Source organism: Rhinopithecus roxellana, chromosome 15 (genome assembly GCF_007565055.1).
Source record: "Rhinopithecus roxellana isolate Shanxi Qingling chromosome 15, ASM756505v1, whole genome shotgun sequence".
NCBI lineage: Eukaryota > Metazoa > Chordata > Mammalia > Primates > Cercopithecidae > Rhinopithecus > Rhinopithecus roxellana.
Genome location: NC_044563.1, coordinates 30,271,815 through 30,287,853, shown reverse-complemented (window position 1 = coordinate 30,287,853; position 16,039 = coordinate 30,271,815). Strand labels below are relative to the sequence as shown.

Here is a 16,039-nt window from a genome sequence, read left to right as displayed (position 1 = left end):
AAGACTCCCCATAGAATACAAATGATAAAAATAATAACCATCAAGAGGAGAGTAAAGATGTGGGCCAAAGTGGTCAAAGAGACATCCAATGTAGAACACTGCCCCACTTGAGCAATAAGGTTTCCCCAAGTCCTTTTTATACTCTTTTATGGGCCTTCTAAATGCAATTAAGATCTCTTTTAATTGCCACTGTAGAATCACAGCATTCACCTAAGTTTGTTAGAGAACGTATGTACATGTTTTGCACAAGCAATAAAAAAGCACTACAAAATCTTAAATGGTTTCAGCAATGATTTTCGCCAGATTCTTTCAAGCCATTGGGAAACAGAACAATGAACAATGAAGATGAGGTCCTTACTGTTGTGAAATTATGGTAGCATTGGGCGTGAGAAAAAAATTGATAAGTATATTAATAAATGATCAGGATAACTTCTCAAAGTGTGACATCTTTAGGCTGCTATAACAAAATATGATAGACTTATAAACAACAGATTATAAACAACAGAAATTTATTTCTCAAAGTTCTGGAGGCTAGTAAGTTCAAGATCAAGGTACCAGCAGATTCAGTGTGTGGTAAGGGCTTCCTCTCTGCACCAACGATTGTGACTTCTTGCTGCATTCTTATATAGTGGAAAAGTCAAGGCAGTTCTCTGAGGACTCCTTTATAAGGTCACTAATTCCATTGATGAGGGTTTCATCCTGATGATCTAAGCACTTCACAAAGGCCTCACCTCCTAATACTATCACATTGGTGATTAGGTTTTCAGCATATAAATTTGGGACCATTAGCAGCTGTGAAGAAAACTAAACAGGGTGATGCCATGGTGAATGGGGCTGGTGGTTGCTGCTTAAGATTGAGTAATCAAGGAGGAGTGGAGGACTTTTTTTTTTGCAGAGGCGATGTGTAAGCCTCCACCCTTTTCCTCTATAGCAATGATTTTCAACTAGGAATGATTTTGCCCCCAAAAGACATTTGGTAATATTTAGAGACCATTTTGGTTGTCATGACTGGCAGGGGGGCAGGGGTTACTACTGACATATAGCAAGCTGATTTCAAGGATGCTGCTAAACATTCTACAATGCAGAAGACAGCTTCCAATAATGAATTATCTATTCCAAAATGTCAACAGTGCCAGGGATGAAAACCCCTGATCTATGGTCTATTCTCATCACAACAACCAGGTTGATTTTTTAAAAATACTGAATCATACCATATTAATTCTCTGTTCTAAGCCTTTTAACTAATCCTCAGGTCTCCCAGATTCTTCTCATTCTGGCTTCCCGTAATCTTTCATCTCCTATTTTATTGCCTTCACTCATTACACTCTGGCCTCGGGCCTTTGCACTGGCTGTTCTCCTGACCGAAATTTTCTTCCTTTGGATATCTGAATGGCTTTCTTGATTATCAGAACTGAACCCCCTTCCCCGCTTCTGATTGCCTTGCCATACTCTCACCTCTTGCACTTATCTTCTAATGTGCTATATAATTTACTTATATAACTATTGTTTGTTGGCTCTTTTACCCTCTAGAAAGTAAGCTTCCTAAACTCAGGGGTTTATGATACTTTCTGCCACATAATGGGTACCTTATGAATAGTTGTTGAATAAGTGAAGGAAGGAAAAGCAACTTATATGATGAGAATGTGGCTTCCAAAGAAAAGCTATGGAAAAAAAAAAAAAAAACTCAAGTACAGAGGCCCGAAAAGTGATTGAGCTTAGTGTGCTTAAAGGACAACCAGGAGGCCAATAACTGAAGTGCAATAAATGAGGGGCAGAGCATGCAACATGAGTCAGAAGCTGTCATGGTCAAATCAGATAAAACCTTATAGAACACAATAGTGTCCAGGTATATTTTGTAAAGGAAGAACTTGTGTGCCATGTTTTGAAAAATATGTGTGCATTTGTATATTTTTTCACCTGCCTGTTAAATTTTATTTTTAACATATGTTGTTTTTGCAGAGATAGGGTCCCACATTGTTGCCCAAGCTGGTCTTGAACTCCTGGGCTCAAGCAGTCCTCCCACCTTGGCCTTCCAAAATGCTGGGATTACAGGTGTGGGCCACCGTGCCTGGCCCAGCTTACGTTATAAACATGAATGATCCAATCAATGGCTTTTCTCTATATACTTGCAGTGGAGCCACCAGTCACATGGTAATACCTGTAAGATACTCAAAAGTTCAACTGCCCCCAAAGTATTTTGACACTGACTCATATGTTTAAAGTTTTTTTAATTGACGAGTACAAATTGTGTGTGTATGTATGTATGTATGTGTGTATATATACATATATATATGGCACAAAACATGTTTCAATATGTGTGTACATTATGCAATGGTCAAATGAAACTATTTAACATATGTATTACCTTACATGCTTATTTTTAAAAGGGGACAACATTTACCATCTATTCCCTTAGAGATTTTCAGGTATACAATATATTGTTAACTAAAGTCACCATGATGTGCAATATACCTCTTGAACTTATTCCTCCTAGTTGAAATTTTGTGTCCTTTAACCAACATCTTCCTAATTCTCTCACCCTCCAGCCTCTGGTTACCATCATTTTACTTCCTGTTTCTATGAGTTCAATGTTCTTATATCTCACATATAAGAGAGATAATGCAGCGTTTGTCTTACTGTTTCTGACTTATTTCACTTAGCGTAGCATCCTCCAGGTTCTTCTATGTTGTGGAAAATCACACCATTTTCTCCTCTTTAAGGTGGAATAGTATTCCAGTATGTATGTACATCACATTTTCTTAATCCATTTGTCTGATGGACACAAGTTGATTCAGTGTCTTGGATATTGTTAATGTGTCAGTGAACACAGGCATGTGACATTGACCCATTGTGTAAATGTTCATAGTTGCTTTCTGTTTTAGCCATTGTTTCAGAGGCTACTATTCAAAAGTAAATATATCATTTGGAACATGTGATGCATAATTCTAATACCTGTAATTGTATTGATTATAGTGTCTCCTGAAAGATAGCATGAATGAAGGTAGAAGAGAGATCTTCTGAGTAGAAATACAATGACAGTGAAAGTGTGAAGGCAAGGAAAGAAAACTAGTATTTGCTGGTCAACTAGTGTGCAGCAACTACTTTATTAAGTGGTTTGCATGTGTGATGCCATTTCAACATTAAAAAATACAGTATCCCCTTTAATGAAGAAATTAAACTTGCTCAAGATTGTGTACCTAGTAAGAAGTCTAGCTGGAATTTGAATTAAAATGTTTCTAGGTCCCAGACTGTATTCATTTCCTCAGGTTGCTGTACAAGAATAACAGAATAACAGAATACCATAAGCTGGGTTGCTTAAACAACCAGCATTTATATCTCACACTTTAGAGGTTGGAAAGCCTAAGATCATGTGCCAGCTGATTTGGCTCATGGTAACGGCCCTTTTCCTGGCTTTCCCTCTTCCTCCTGTCTCTTCACATGATGGAGAGAGAAAGAAAAAGACCTCTCTTGCATCCTGTCTTAGATAATCATTAGGGATCCACCCTAATAACCTAATTACCTTCCAAAGGCCCTATCTTTAAATGTCATGTTGGGGGTAAGAATGTCATATGAATTTTTGGGGGGACATGATGTAGTTCATAACAAATATGAATGCTCTTTCAATGACATTAAGCTGCTTTCCTACTTAAAAAAATGAAAAAGAAGATACCCACTTTAATATTTTACCAAAAGTAGGCCCTGAATGAATCACTTGTGAGTCTAGACTTAGATTAATTCCATTCAATTACGTCAGTTTCTAAGGTCTTTAGCTAATGCCTAGAAAGTTTTTCACATACTTCTGTAAAAGAAGTTTTGATAAGATAGTCTGAATGAACTTTTTTCCCCTTAGTTCTCTAAAAAGTCAGAGATTGTCATACAGCAACTTTTTTTCTGCTAGTTGTAAAAGGAACATACAAAGGCCAAAATCTTCTGTTTGGGCTTTTGGTACAGCTTTTGTGTCTGATAATAAAACCCAAGATTTATATTGTTGACTGAAGAAATTCAACCATTGCCCTATATATACCAAATAGACAAAAGGGCATTCACTATTAAATAAAGGTTGTGTTGGTTACATTCAATCCTGTCCATATAAAGATAATTTAGATTTTTTTAAAAGCTCTTGCTGAAAGAGTCACATAAGTTTGACCTATGCCAAAGAATTGCCCATCAACTTCAAACTCAAATGTTTTATTTTTAAAAGAAAAGAAAGGTCCCCTTTTCTCTTCAAACTTTATTTGGAGGGATTAAATTTCCTGTTAAATGTATAATATGTATTTGTTTTAACTATAAAAATAACTTTTAGCATGTATGGAGATTATTGTACATTAAACGAATTGACTGCAGGTGAAATGTTCTTATTCAGAAATCCTTAGTTTACGAAAGCATAATTTAAAATAGAGAAAAAAATACTGGAATCAGTTTAAACATCCCCCAACTACGAATTCTGTCTTGTTATTTGTTAAGGTATATGGAATCCAACTAAAAAAAAAAAAAAAAAAAAAAACTGTTGTGCTGTCTATGGATATGCTAAACAAGTTTATAAAAGTTTTACTTTTTTTCCTGGAAAAATCAGTTTATATTGGGTAACATTCTGTCTCTTTCATCAAAATCTAAATTTCTGGAGGCCTTAGATAATGGTACACAGAATCCTGCTGCTTATAGTACAAACAAGTTTGAGAATTCCATCTGCTTGTCCTGGAAAGAAGATGAATAGTATAAGCTTCTATATGTGAGAATGTATTCTCTTTCAGAATTGTTAATGTATTGTATGAAATAATTGTCTTTGGTTTTGTGCCAATTTTAATTGCCTATTTGAGCAGAAATGCACTTTGAGTTATTTTTAGCCCTGTAGATTCAATTTAGAATTCAGTGGATTTACGTTTCAGCAATACAGATAACAAGATCTGTCATATTCGCAGCGACACTCTATTTTTAACTTCATTGGTTCATTAAAATGATGCATGGCACTGGTTTAAGAAGCAACCAGTCAAGGAAACACAAACTATGAAAACACACTCCAAGGAGACACACTCTGCCTCTATAAGAAATCAACACAACTCAGCATTTGTAAAATTCCAGCTTGATAAATTTACACATTATTGTTAATTCTGGAAGAGTGAAATGCCTTCTTTGGAGAATGTGGCTGCTGTCATTAAACTAACCTTTCTTTGCAAGATAAAGACTGCCACTCACGTGGATGTCACACTTTATACCTGTCAGGTTTAGACAGTTGTGGGTTGCAGTTAAAGATTGTCACTCTGCAGGATATTTTTTCAGTAGCTCATTTATATAATTCCATTTTGTTAAAAAAAGAAAAAATGACTTGTCAGAGAAGATTTTCACCCAGTTGCCCCAATTCAACATTTATGCTCCAAGGAATCTAGGTTTTTGTAATAACAGGCAAACCTGTAAGACTTGGGAACCTGGGAAGTTAGCATAAGCATGATTCAATAATGTGGGTAAGTGGGTAGACCATCAGTGTGTCATTGGAAACTGATGGAGTTGATCAGAACACAAAAGATAATGAGAATTACATTTATAGAATGGTGGCAGGAGAAGTTCCACAGACCTGCTCCAGTGAAGCAACCATGGCTGGTGAGAATGGTTTTAGAATAAGAACACTTATTCCAGAAAAATTCTGTAAGAACATTAAGTCTATGACACTTGAGTCATGGCATTCTTCTCACGTAATCCCCCAGCTCAGCATGATGGAAGATTCCAGGCAAGAGCAGCCGATACATTGGGGGCTTCCTTCTTCTACCCTGTTTGATTATGAAGTCTCTGACCTAGTTTGTTTTACGTCAGTTACCCACTTTTAAAGGTAGTTTTAACATTGTAGCTTCTCTTCCTTCACATTCTTCTTTGAATACAGGAAACACACCTAATATTTTTCTGCCTAATCTTGCTAATGAAGAGCAGGGTATTTAAATTCAGTCAGAATGATGATTTTGCATTGGTAGTATAAGTGGTTCATTCTTCATCTTTGCATTTTTGATATTGAAAATTGAAGACATTGAGGATTGTTTGGGAATCAAAAAATGTAATATTCAAGGCAATGAAACTAAAATGGTGAATGTGGTATCTAGTACTTTGCAGGACATTTAGAAACATGGTAAAACAGTGAACTCTGCTTGATTACTGTATTCATCATGACTATTTCTGAATGGGGCTTTAGATATAATTCAGATAATTTTCATGAAAAATCTGCAATTTCAGAATGACAGCTTATATAACCTGTCTGTGCCATAACATGCAAGGTTCTTACAGCCATTTTCTCATAATTTATACCTATGAAATTGTACGTTCTATTATTTAATTAACAGCATTTCTTTCCAGCTTCTTTATAAAGCATAGTGATTAATATAATCAAATGTTTTATGAACCGTTGTACATTAAAAGTGAAATTCTATTATGAGGCAATTTCAATGCCATCTTTTAAGCTTAGCAGACTTCTAAAATAAAACTCATCAACTGCTCTTTCCTCCTATACCATGTAAGATTCTCAAAATATTTCAGTTTTGTGTAGTTACTCCTTTCAACTGTTATAATTTCACTTATTTGGCTCAAAGTATATAGAATTCATTAAAAATAATTTGTCATGCACATGTGAACCACTAAGACAGGAGACCAAAGAGAACCTATTTGAATGTGGTTAAGAAGTAAATGCACTTACCTGTAAACCAGAAAATAATCTATCATATATTAAAAAAGAAAACATATTCTATTCAAACATTTTTTCCCTTTTCCTTATGTAGTACACAAATTATCTCATTTGGTTTCAGAGAAGGGGAAGTTGGTATTGTTTACTTTATCACAGTAAGTATTTCATAAAACACACCTGAAAAATTCCATGAGGATTTTCACACCCACTTTACATAGTAGATAACCGCATTTAAATAAGATGAAGAAATAGCTAATTATATCTGCAACAGTTCCACATAATAAAACTGATTCTGTTTAAAATTCACTCATGTTTAAAAATACATCAAGAAATAAAAGGAGCACAAAACATAAGAAAAGGAGAAGGGTAATATTTAAGCAGAAAGTCCTATTTTTAAAAAAATTACATAGTAATTCTTAAATAGTTAAAAATGCAAAGGATAGATTAAACAGCAGATGAGACACAGCTGAAGATAGATTAAATAGACCTAAAAAAATTTATCCCAAATGCAGGATAGTAACATAAATAGAAGGAAAATGTAAAATAAGAGTTCAAAATATAGAAAATGGAGATTGAGAAGGTAAAACATGTTTAATAGGACTTCTAGAAGAAGAAAATAGACAATGAGAGAAAAAGCATGCAAAGAGATCACAGTTAATAACTTTCTAAAATTATGAATCCTCAGCTTCATGAAGCACACTGATTCATAAAGAGAATTTCAAAAGCGACCAGAGTAAAACCCTCAGGTTACCTACAAAGGGATGGCAATTAGACTGCTGTAGAACTTCTCAATTAAAGAAGCAGTGAAAAAAGCCAGAATATGGTGAAAGTATATATTCAAAGTTCTAAGAGAATATAAGTAGTAATCCCTAATTTTATAAACGGCTAAACTGAGTCCAAAATAAAGGTAGAAGAAGTTTTCAGGTTTTACTAAACCAATGGACATCACTAGAGAAATGTCGAAGGAATATACTTCAAAAAGAATCAAACTGATCCCAAAAGAAGGGCTAAAATAAAAGAATGACTGTCGCGTCAAGTATATATACACACATATATTTTTTAAAAGTAAACATGGAGGTCCATCTGAAATAACACTGATTTTTTTTTTTTTTTTTTTTTTTTTTCTTGAGATGAAGTCTTGCTCTTGTTGTCCAGGCTGGAGTGCAATGGTGTGATCTTGGCTCACTGCAACCTCCGCCTCCTGGGTTCAAGTGATTCTCCTGCCTCAGCCTCCTGAGTAGCTGGGATTACAGACACCCACCACCACGCCCAGCTAATTTTTGTATATTTAGGAAGGGGTTTCACCATGTTGACCAGGCTGGTCTTGAAGTTCTGACCTCAGGTAATCCACATGCCTCAGCCTCCCAAAGTGTTGGGATTACAAGTGTGAGCCACCATGCCCGACCCTAACACTGATTTATAAAACAAAAACAAAAACTTACAGGATTTAGGCAAGAAGGTTAAGATGTAATTGAAAAGTTAGACAATGAGAATATATCTTTGTATTGTTTTTGATGAAAATAGCACTATAGAAGTGCCTGTTCCCACCTTCTTATTCACTAATTCAGCAGTTATTCATGTTGCAATAATTATGCCCCAGATATTCCTCAAATTTTTCACAGCACTCAAGAAAAAAATTCCATTAAAAATTCCTGCCATCACAGTGTTTATGTTTTAGTGAGTAGGGCCAGAAAATAAATATAATTAAAATGTAGCATAGATAGTATTTTCATCAGTGTTAACTACTCCTGGGGATGAGGAGATGAAAGAAGGGTAGTTGTAAGTACATGCATGTGCAGTTTTAATAGTGTGATCAGGCAAGGTCTCAATGAGGAGGTGGGATTTGAGTAAACACTGAAGGGAATCAGGGAGGCATGCTGCTATTTAGGAGAGAATTATTCCAGCAAAAGGAAGCAAATGTAAAGCCCTAAAGGTAAGGTGGAGGTGTTTCCGCTGCATTTGAAAAATCACAGAAAATTCAATGTGACTGGAACAGAGAGTGAGGAAGATAGAAGATCAGCAAGGTATTGAGGAGCCAAAAAGTACAGGGCTAGTAGGCACTGTAAAACTTTACCTTTTACAATGAATGAAGGGTGAGCGAATTATATTTTGAATAGAGGAGAGATGTGATCTGTTCTACATTTTAAAAGGATCACTGTGCTGGAATTAGGCAAGGATAAAAGTATAAAAAACACTTAACCACTGTAATATAGAAGAAAGGTGATGGTGAATTGAATATAGCAATAGAGGAGGTAAGAAGTGTCTCAATTCTGGATATATTTTATAGGATATCCAAATTTGATCTTGAGTATGAGAAAAAGAGACAAAAAGTAACTCCAAGTTTCTTGGCCTGAGAAATGAGAAGGATGGAATTAACATTTACTGCGATGAGGAACACAGCTGGTAGAGTAGATTTGTGTGTGTGTGTATGTATAGAGGAAAAGTGGACTATAAGGGAAAAACATCAGGAGCACAGTTTGAGATAGCTGGATATAGGGAATGTAAACCAAAAAGTGACTGAGGTGGTGTCTTAATCAATTCAAGGCTTATTTAGCCAAGGTTGAGGACAAGCTGGGGGAAGAACAAAAATCACAGGGGTATCTGTGATCTATGCCTTTTCCAAAGGGGGTTTTGTGAACTTAAATGTCTAAAGGAAAAAGACCACGTGGGAGGGAGGAAAAAATAAAATAAAAAAAAAAAAAGGGTAGGCAGTGAGGCAGATGGTCACATTCTTGTGAAGCTCTGATTAGCTTCAGTAAATCTACATTTTACATGTGAAACAAACAGGAAATGTCAATTATGCATTGCTTTTCAGTAAATCCACATTTTACATAAGATAAAGTAAGCACGTGAAAAGTAGTAGGGGAAATAAGGCTATGAAATGGGGTTGCGAAATTACAGCTATCTGGGAACAAAAGGAAGACAGTATTGGTGGTTCAGTTCCCAAGCTTACCTTTCCCTTTGGCATAGTGCCATAGGGTCCCGAGGTGCTATTTTTCTTTCGTATTTTCCCTGTTTAAAAATATTTTGGGGAAAGCATTGTATAAGTACATGAATCTCTGGTAATACGTTTGGTCTGATCACTCGTTGCTAGGATGGTTTATTCCTAGAGGGTTAAATCCCATGTTGCTAGGAAGGCTCGTTCCCAGGTCATGTCCCACATTCCAAAGAAGGCTCATTTCTAGGAGGCTGTCAATTTTCATGTCTCATGGAGAAAAATAGGGGGAGGAAGAAATAAAGGAGAGGCTGGGTGTGTGACTCACTCCTGTGATTCCAGCACTTTGGGAGGCCAAGGTGGGCAGATCATGAGGTCAGGAGTTTGAGACAAGCCTGGCCAGCAATGTGAAACCCCATCTCTACTAAAAATACAAAAATTAGCCGGGTGTGGTGGTGCGCACCTGTAGTCCCAGTCACTCGGGAGGCCGAGGGAGAGAGAATTGCTTGAATCCGGGAGGTGGAGCTGCAGTGAGCTGAGATCGCCCCACTGCACACCAGCCTGGGCGACAGTGTGAGACTTTGTCTCAAAAAGGAGACCAAGATCAAATTATAGCAACAAAAGAAAAGCAATCCTGAAAAACTAATTCAGGCTATACTACCACCTCTTTAATCAGAGCTATTCTTTGGGTAATTGTCATTTTAACTCTTTCAGTTGTGCATTGACTATTGTATGTCTGGAGAAGTTTATAGACTAGCTAGGCTTTTTTAAGTATCAAGCATTTTTAAATTTCAGTAGCAATATGACAGATTTTTCTGGATGGTAGATTGAATCAGGTGTTAAATGAACTTTCTGAGAAGGCAGGCACAAAACTGATATATTAATACATGTGTGTATACACCCACCCCCATGTGTTATATAATATGTATAATATACATCTATATTGCTGTTAATACAAAGTTTAAGTTGTCTAGCTTCAGCTTGCAGAGCTTTAAGAAAAGTACAGTTTTAATTTCTAGTGATTTCAAGTCAGAAAAATAGGAGAAAACACAATTTGAAAACATTCGTTTGGAGAGTTGTAGTCAGGAAATAATTCAGGATTCAGTCCAAATTGTAGACAAATAATAAAAAATGAAAGCCAATAGACAAAACTAGAATCTAATAACAGGTATATTATAGTTTCTTTGGAAACATAATTTTTCTCTTTAATACCCCACTTTTACCAAATCATAGCAGGACAGCTTGCAAATACATTTTAGTCTTGTTGTACTTGGTCAGATTATTTGCATAAAGTACAGCAAGAATAATTGTTGGCCATTTGTCTCTTTCAAAATTGACTTGCTGAAACTTTTCCATAAGGAATCTCAGATAAGGTTTTTAAAGGCCTCTTGAACCCAGCCTAGGATTTATCTGTGCTTGCAGATACCTGTATGAATTGAGTGAATTTCTCTCTTTTCAAGGTCCCAGGAATAATTTAATGTTCTTGGGACGATCAGAAAGTGGCATTCTTTGGGTCAGAAACCATGTAAAGGAACTACGTAGACAAGGTGTGAAGCCAGTCTTTCCAAGGGGCTTTTATCTGCTCTTTAACCTCAATTCCTCAAAGCATTCTGGTAATATTTGAGAATATGTCATTTCAGTCAAAGCCTCAGTGAAATAACCAGTGTATCCAGTTATATCTTATTGCAAAAGATAACAGATTCTTATTGAAGTCATGCAAATAACTATATTGGCATAAATTAAGAATACTCACAAATAGTTTCCAAATTCTGGAGAAATCAGAAAGAAATACGCTTCAGATTTGCTCGCAGGAGTATATTTCACGCAACTGTTGAAAGTTACAAATATCTCAAAAGAAATTTTTGACTCTGGAAAACAAAAAGAATCAGCAACATTTCAAACAAAAACAAAGTCAGAAAAATTTATTTCAGTCCTCTGTTCAGTTTCATACAAGTAAATCATTCTGTTTGACACTGGGGTTCTCAATATATATAAATGCATCAGCTCTCCACTGAGAGTACTGAAAGTTTTTTCCCTAGTCCAGTGGTACAGTCCTTGAAGCTGTCAGAAACCTGCATTGAAGAGCCCCAACAGAGATCTTTCTGTGAACTCCCTTAGAGAAACAAGATTTGGACTGTAGCTGATTATAAACTACAAGAGAAGTTTTGAGAAGAATCAAAACAATAATCTGTGGATGACAAGAGTTTTAGGACTGCCATGGTTAAAGACACAATTGACAAGGAAATTTGGTTATTTCTGTGGCATGCAACAATACAGCATAATAATGATAATTATCAATAACATTAAGACATCAGAATTATAGGAATCTCATACAGTTTAACATATTAATAACATTTATATTAAATATAACTCTAAGTTAGATACATCTCATATTAGACAATGCTTCCTGTATGATTTTAATATATCAAATAAACTGAGTATGTCTCTTGGATTTCAAGGGGCTTAATATCTTAAAAAAAATTAAAGTCTAAAGAACTGAATTTAGAGCTTGAAATTTGATTTTTAAAAATTTGTCAAATACCACAGGTTTAGAACACTTGCTAGCATAATATAAGAACATAAGTAACTCTAAAATAAGTTATTTAGTCAAAATGATAAAGATTTTTAAAAGCAAAAGCCTTTACTCTTTGATAGAAAGGAGACTCAGTTCCACAAACAATATGACCTAATAAAGACAGCACAAGGCTAACTGAATCTGTCTCTTCCCTAATCCCATTTTTGGCAGTTTTCTCAAAAGGTAAATAAAACTCTCTAATTTCTTAATATTACATGACAATCTTGTTCATAAGGGAAAACCAAATTTTATGTTTGCATTCGTGTTATTAACTCCAATAAAAAAACTCATGAACTCTCCAATCTCAGTTTGATCTTAAGGTAAGAATTTCATAAACTTCAAAAATATTTTACAGTTTTCTATTAAAGAACATATCAATGTTCCAACAAAGCCCTCTTCTTCTGACACTGGGGCCCAGACTTTGGCATCAGTGTACTTTTTATATTAGTTGTTTTATAGGCAAAAAAATTGTCCCTTTTAAATTTTAGCTACTTGGTTATACAAATTTTTTTCATAAGATCAATCTTCTACAAACCTTCTACAATTTCAGTTTTGTATCATTTTACCTCAGGGCATATATTTACTTTCTTTTCCAATTTTATATATTCATTTAATTTATTCATCTTTTTACTCCTTTAATTAAAAAAATAGCCCACTCAACTGGGCAAAATTACTCTTGCTTTGACAAAAACCACATTTCTGTGCCTTCTTACACATTTTCCCCTAAAATGCATCCTACTCTTATACACTTTGCATGAAGAACTGTTTCTCTTTTATCTAGTAGTTTTAATTATATACATTAATTACAATGTTAAATCTTTGTTACTCTTATTTTTAGTGAAAAACCTTGAAAGTAATCAATTTTAAGTATGTATCAGATGCAGAACCCAGGACAAAAAAAAAAATAGAGCTTCAGATAATGCCTGACTCTTCCTAGTATATCTAGGAGACATAGCTGGCCCAAGGAGAATGCCATATATCCCGAGGCCTTCTCCTGGCAATTTTTTATTTTTCTTTGTATAACCTAGACTCTAGAGGCTCTAAGACAGGTATTAAATAATTATTAAAAATATCACAGAAGGCTGGACACAGTGGCTCACACCTGTAATTCTAACACTTTGGGAGGCTGAGGCAAGTAAGTGGATTGCTTGAGCTCAAGAGTTTGAAGCAGCCTGGGCAACATGGCAAACCCTGTCTCTACTAAAAATACAAAAATTAGCCAGGAGTGGTGGCATGTGCCTGTAATGCTATCTGCTTGGGATGCTGAGGCAGAAGGATAGAAGCTTGAACTTGGGAGGTTGAGGCTGCAGTGAGCAGAGGTGGCACCATCATGCTCTAGCCTGGCTGACAAAGTGTGACCATGCCTCAAAAAACAAAAACAAAAAAATACAAACCAAAAAAACCCTACAGAACCAGTTTATGATGTTTAAAACTCTAGCAAAAACAGTATCTGAACTGCCTGACTGGGAGTTTATAGAAACAAAAGATATTTCTATGTTACTTTACCAATAATTTAAAAACTGTTTTATTTACTAACATGTGAACTAAAAGGCATTTGAGCTAGTTTCTACATTTCTGGGAATATATTTAAGTGCTTACTTTTTCCTTTAAGTCAATTAGCACTCTTTCATATATTTTTATCATGAAATATCATATACAGATGATACCATATGAACACATAGACATATAGACAGTGGGAGATCTTATAGATTTATAATGTAATCACCTGATGGGTCCTTCCTGCATGTTGTACAGATAACTTATTGAGACTGTGGTATTAAAGTAAAAAAAGATTTTAATTGACATGAGCCCAGCCACATGGGAGATGAAGCTATTACTCAAATAATTCTCTCTAAAGTCTTGGAAGTTAGGGGTTTTTAAGGGTAGTTTAGTGGGCAGGGGTTAGGGAATGGGTACTGCCAATTGATTGTGGATGCTATGATAAGGGTAAGAAAAATGATCCTTGTGCACTGAGTCCTTCTCTGGGTAGAAGCCCAAGGTCTTGTTGAGACATAAGTCACGAGTTTGGGTTGCGTCAGTCTGAAAAACATTACAGTAAACCAATCTTAGGTTCTACGGTAGCAATGCTATGTATAGGAGCAATTGGGGAAGTCACAAATCTTGTGACCTCTGGCCACATGACTCCTGAGCAGTAAGGAATTATAGGAACTGTGCCCACATTTCAGCAGAGCTTAGGCCCTTCCCATCATCCTAATCTTGTGGCCTTTCATTAGTGTTACAAAGATGGTTTCAGCCCCTGAACAGGAAGGAGATTCGTTTTAGGAAAGGACCATTATTATCCTTGCTTCAAAGTTTAAACTAAATTCCTCCAAAAGTTAACTGACATCCAGGCCTACATGCAGGAATGACTAAGGAGAGCTTGAAGGTCAGAAGCAAGATAGAATCAACCGTGTCATATTTCTCTCACTATCATAATTTTCTAAAGGTAGTTTCAGTATGATTCTTCATTTGCCTGTTTTCAAAGCTTCTCTCCCTCAAGTTAGACTGTAAATCTCTTGATTATATGTTTCCTACCATAAGTAATTGTTAGCCAGGCAACTCTACCATTGCATTTCTAAAGAGACAATTCTTAGGTGAAACAAGGTAGAAAATTTACATCTCGAAGCACAGAGCTAAGACATTTGGCCTAAATATTGAACCGTCATTTGCTCAAACCAAGGGACAAAAATGATGTAGGTGTAAGTTCAGTTAAGATGGGTAGGAAAATGACCTTAAGCAAAGGTATAGCTCACACTTCTGTAAGACCATATTTTCCGGGCTCTTAGCTTTTCAGATGACCATCCACACATAAAGGCCCAAAAGCCTGTGTTGCCCACAGACAAAAGAATACAGAAAATCAACAGCTGTCAAAGGAAGGGGAAAACAAATAAATGATAAATTAGTACCCTAGAAGTCACACAAACATCTAAACCAAGAGAGGTTAGTTCCCTGACCAGAATCAAAACTATGCCATGGAGGTGAAAGTGTAGAACTGTAACTACTAGGCCACAAACTAGAGTGATCTTTGTTGTTCCCTAATCAGGAAGCAAGCCCGGGCCATGGCAGACATTTTAACTACCAGAACTGTTTCAGGTCAGATTTTTGCTCTTAATTTAGTCAGGAGAATTTTTAAGGCTAACCATGAAACTGTTAGGGTGTTTTTAAAACTTTGATCTTTCCATTAATTGTTTACAATAGGAGATCTCTAAAATCTTTAATAGCATACACAGAGAGAGGGGCTAGGAAAGCAGTATTGTTACGTAAATAAATCCTCTCAGTCAAATTTTGGTTTTGATTTATCTTAGCCAGTCGGGGTTTTAGAGATGGAATTTGACTTTCTGCAGCTGTAGGGGTTTCAGTAGATATTAGAGTGGGCAAGGGATTGGTCAAATCTAACAGAAAATGAGCTAAAATAAAAACCAATCACACAGTTAACATATTGTTGAGATCTCTGAGCATAAGGAGAAGTTCTAGACAACTGACAAAAAATTTTGACTTCCAATTGCCAAATGCCCTTCTAAAAAACCCAAATGAGCTCCTTACCTGGAGATGGGGCCCAAGCTGAAGACTGCTCTTTGCTGTCAGGGAAGTAGGAAGCTTGCTTTATTTGTTGGAAGTGTATAAAAACTCAATTTTAGGCAGCAGCAGCAGCAAAATAAACCTCGGATCTCAACAGAAAATCAGGGATCTCTGGAGGGAGACTCTGCCAGACCTCAGCAGACCATCCAATTGGTCAGAGTGATAAAGAGCTCTAGCTGGCACAGGACGCTGATAGGACAGTTGCTGCAGGCTAAGGGCCAATTCCACTCAGAGAATCACTTCGTGGTTACCGAAATGTAAACCAAACAATGACTGAGGCAGATGTCTC

General features: G+C 36.0%; 1 long non-coding RNA gene across 1 annotated transcript in view; it reads right to left on the bottom strand.

Moving 5' to 3' along the window:
* The window catches only part of LOC115893675, a 61,442-nt gene extending 45,605 nt beyond the window's left edge, over positions 1-15,837 (bottom strand). The window contains exons 1-2 of the long non-coding RNA XR_004053740.1: positions 15,715-15,837; positions 11,350-11,464 (exon numbers count right to left, since the gene is read on the bottom strand). This is a non-coding gene — a long non-coding RNA (uncharacterized LOC115893675). The remainder of the gene's footprint in view (positions 1-11,349; positions 11,465-15,714) is intronic.
* Between the last annotated feature and the right edge of the window lie 202 nt (positions 15,838-16,039).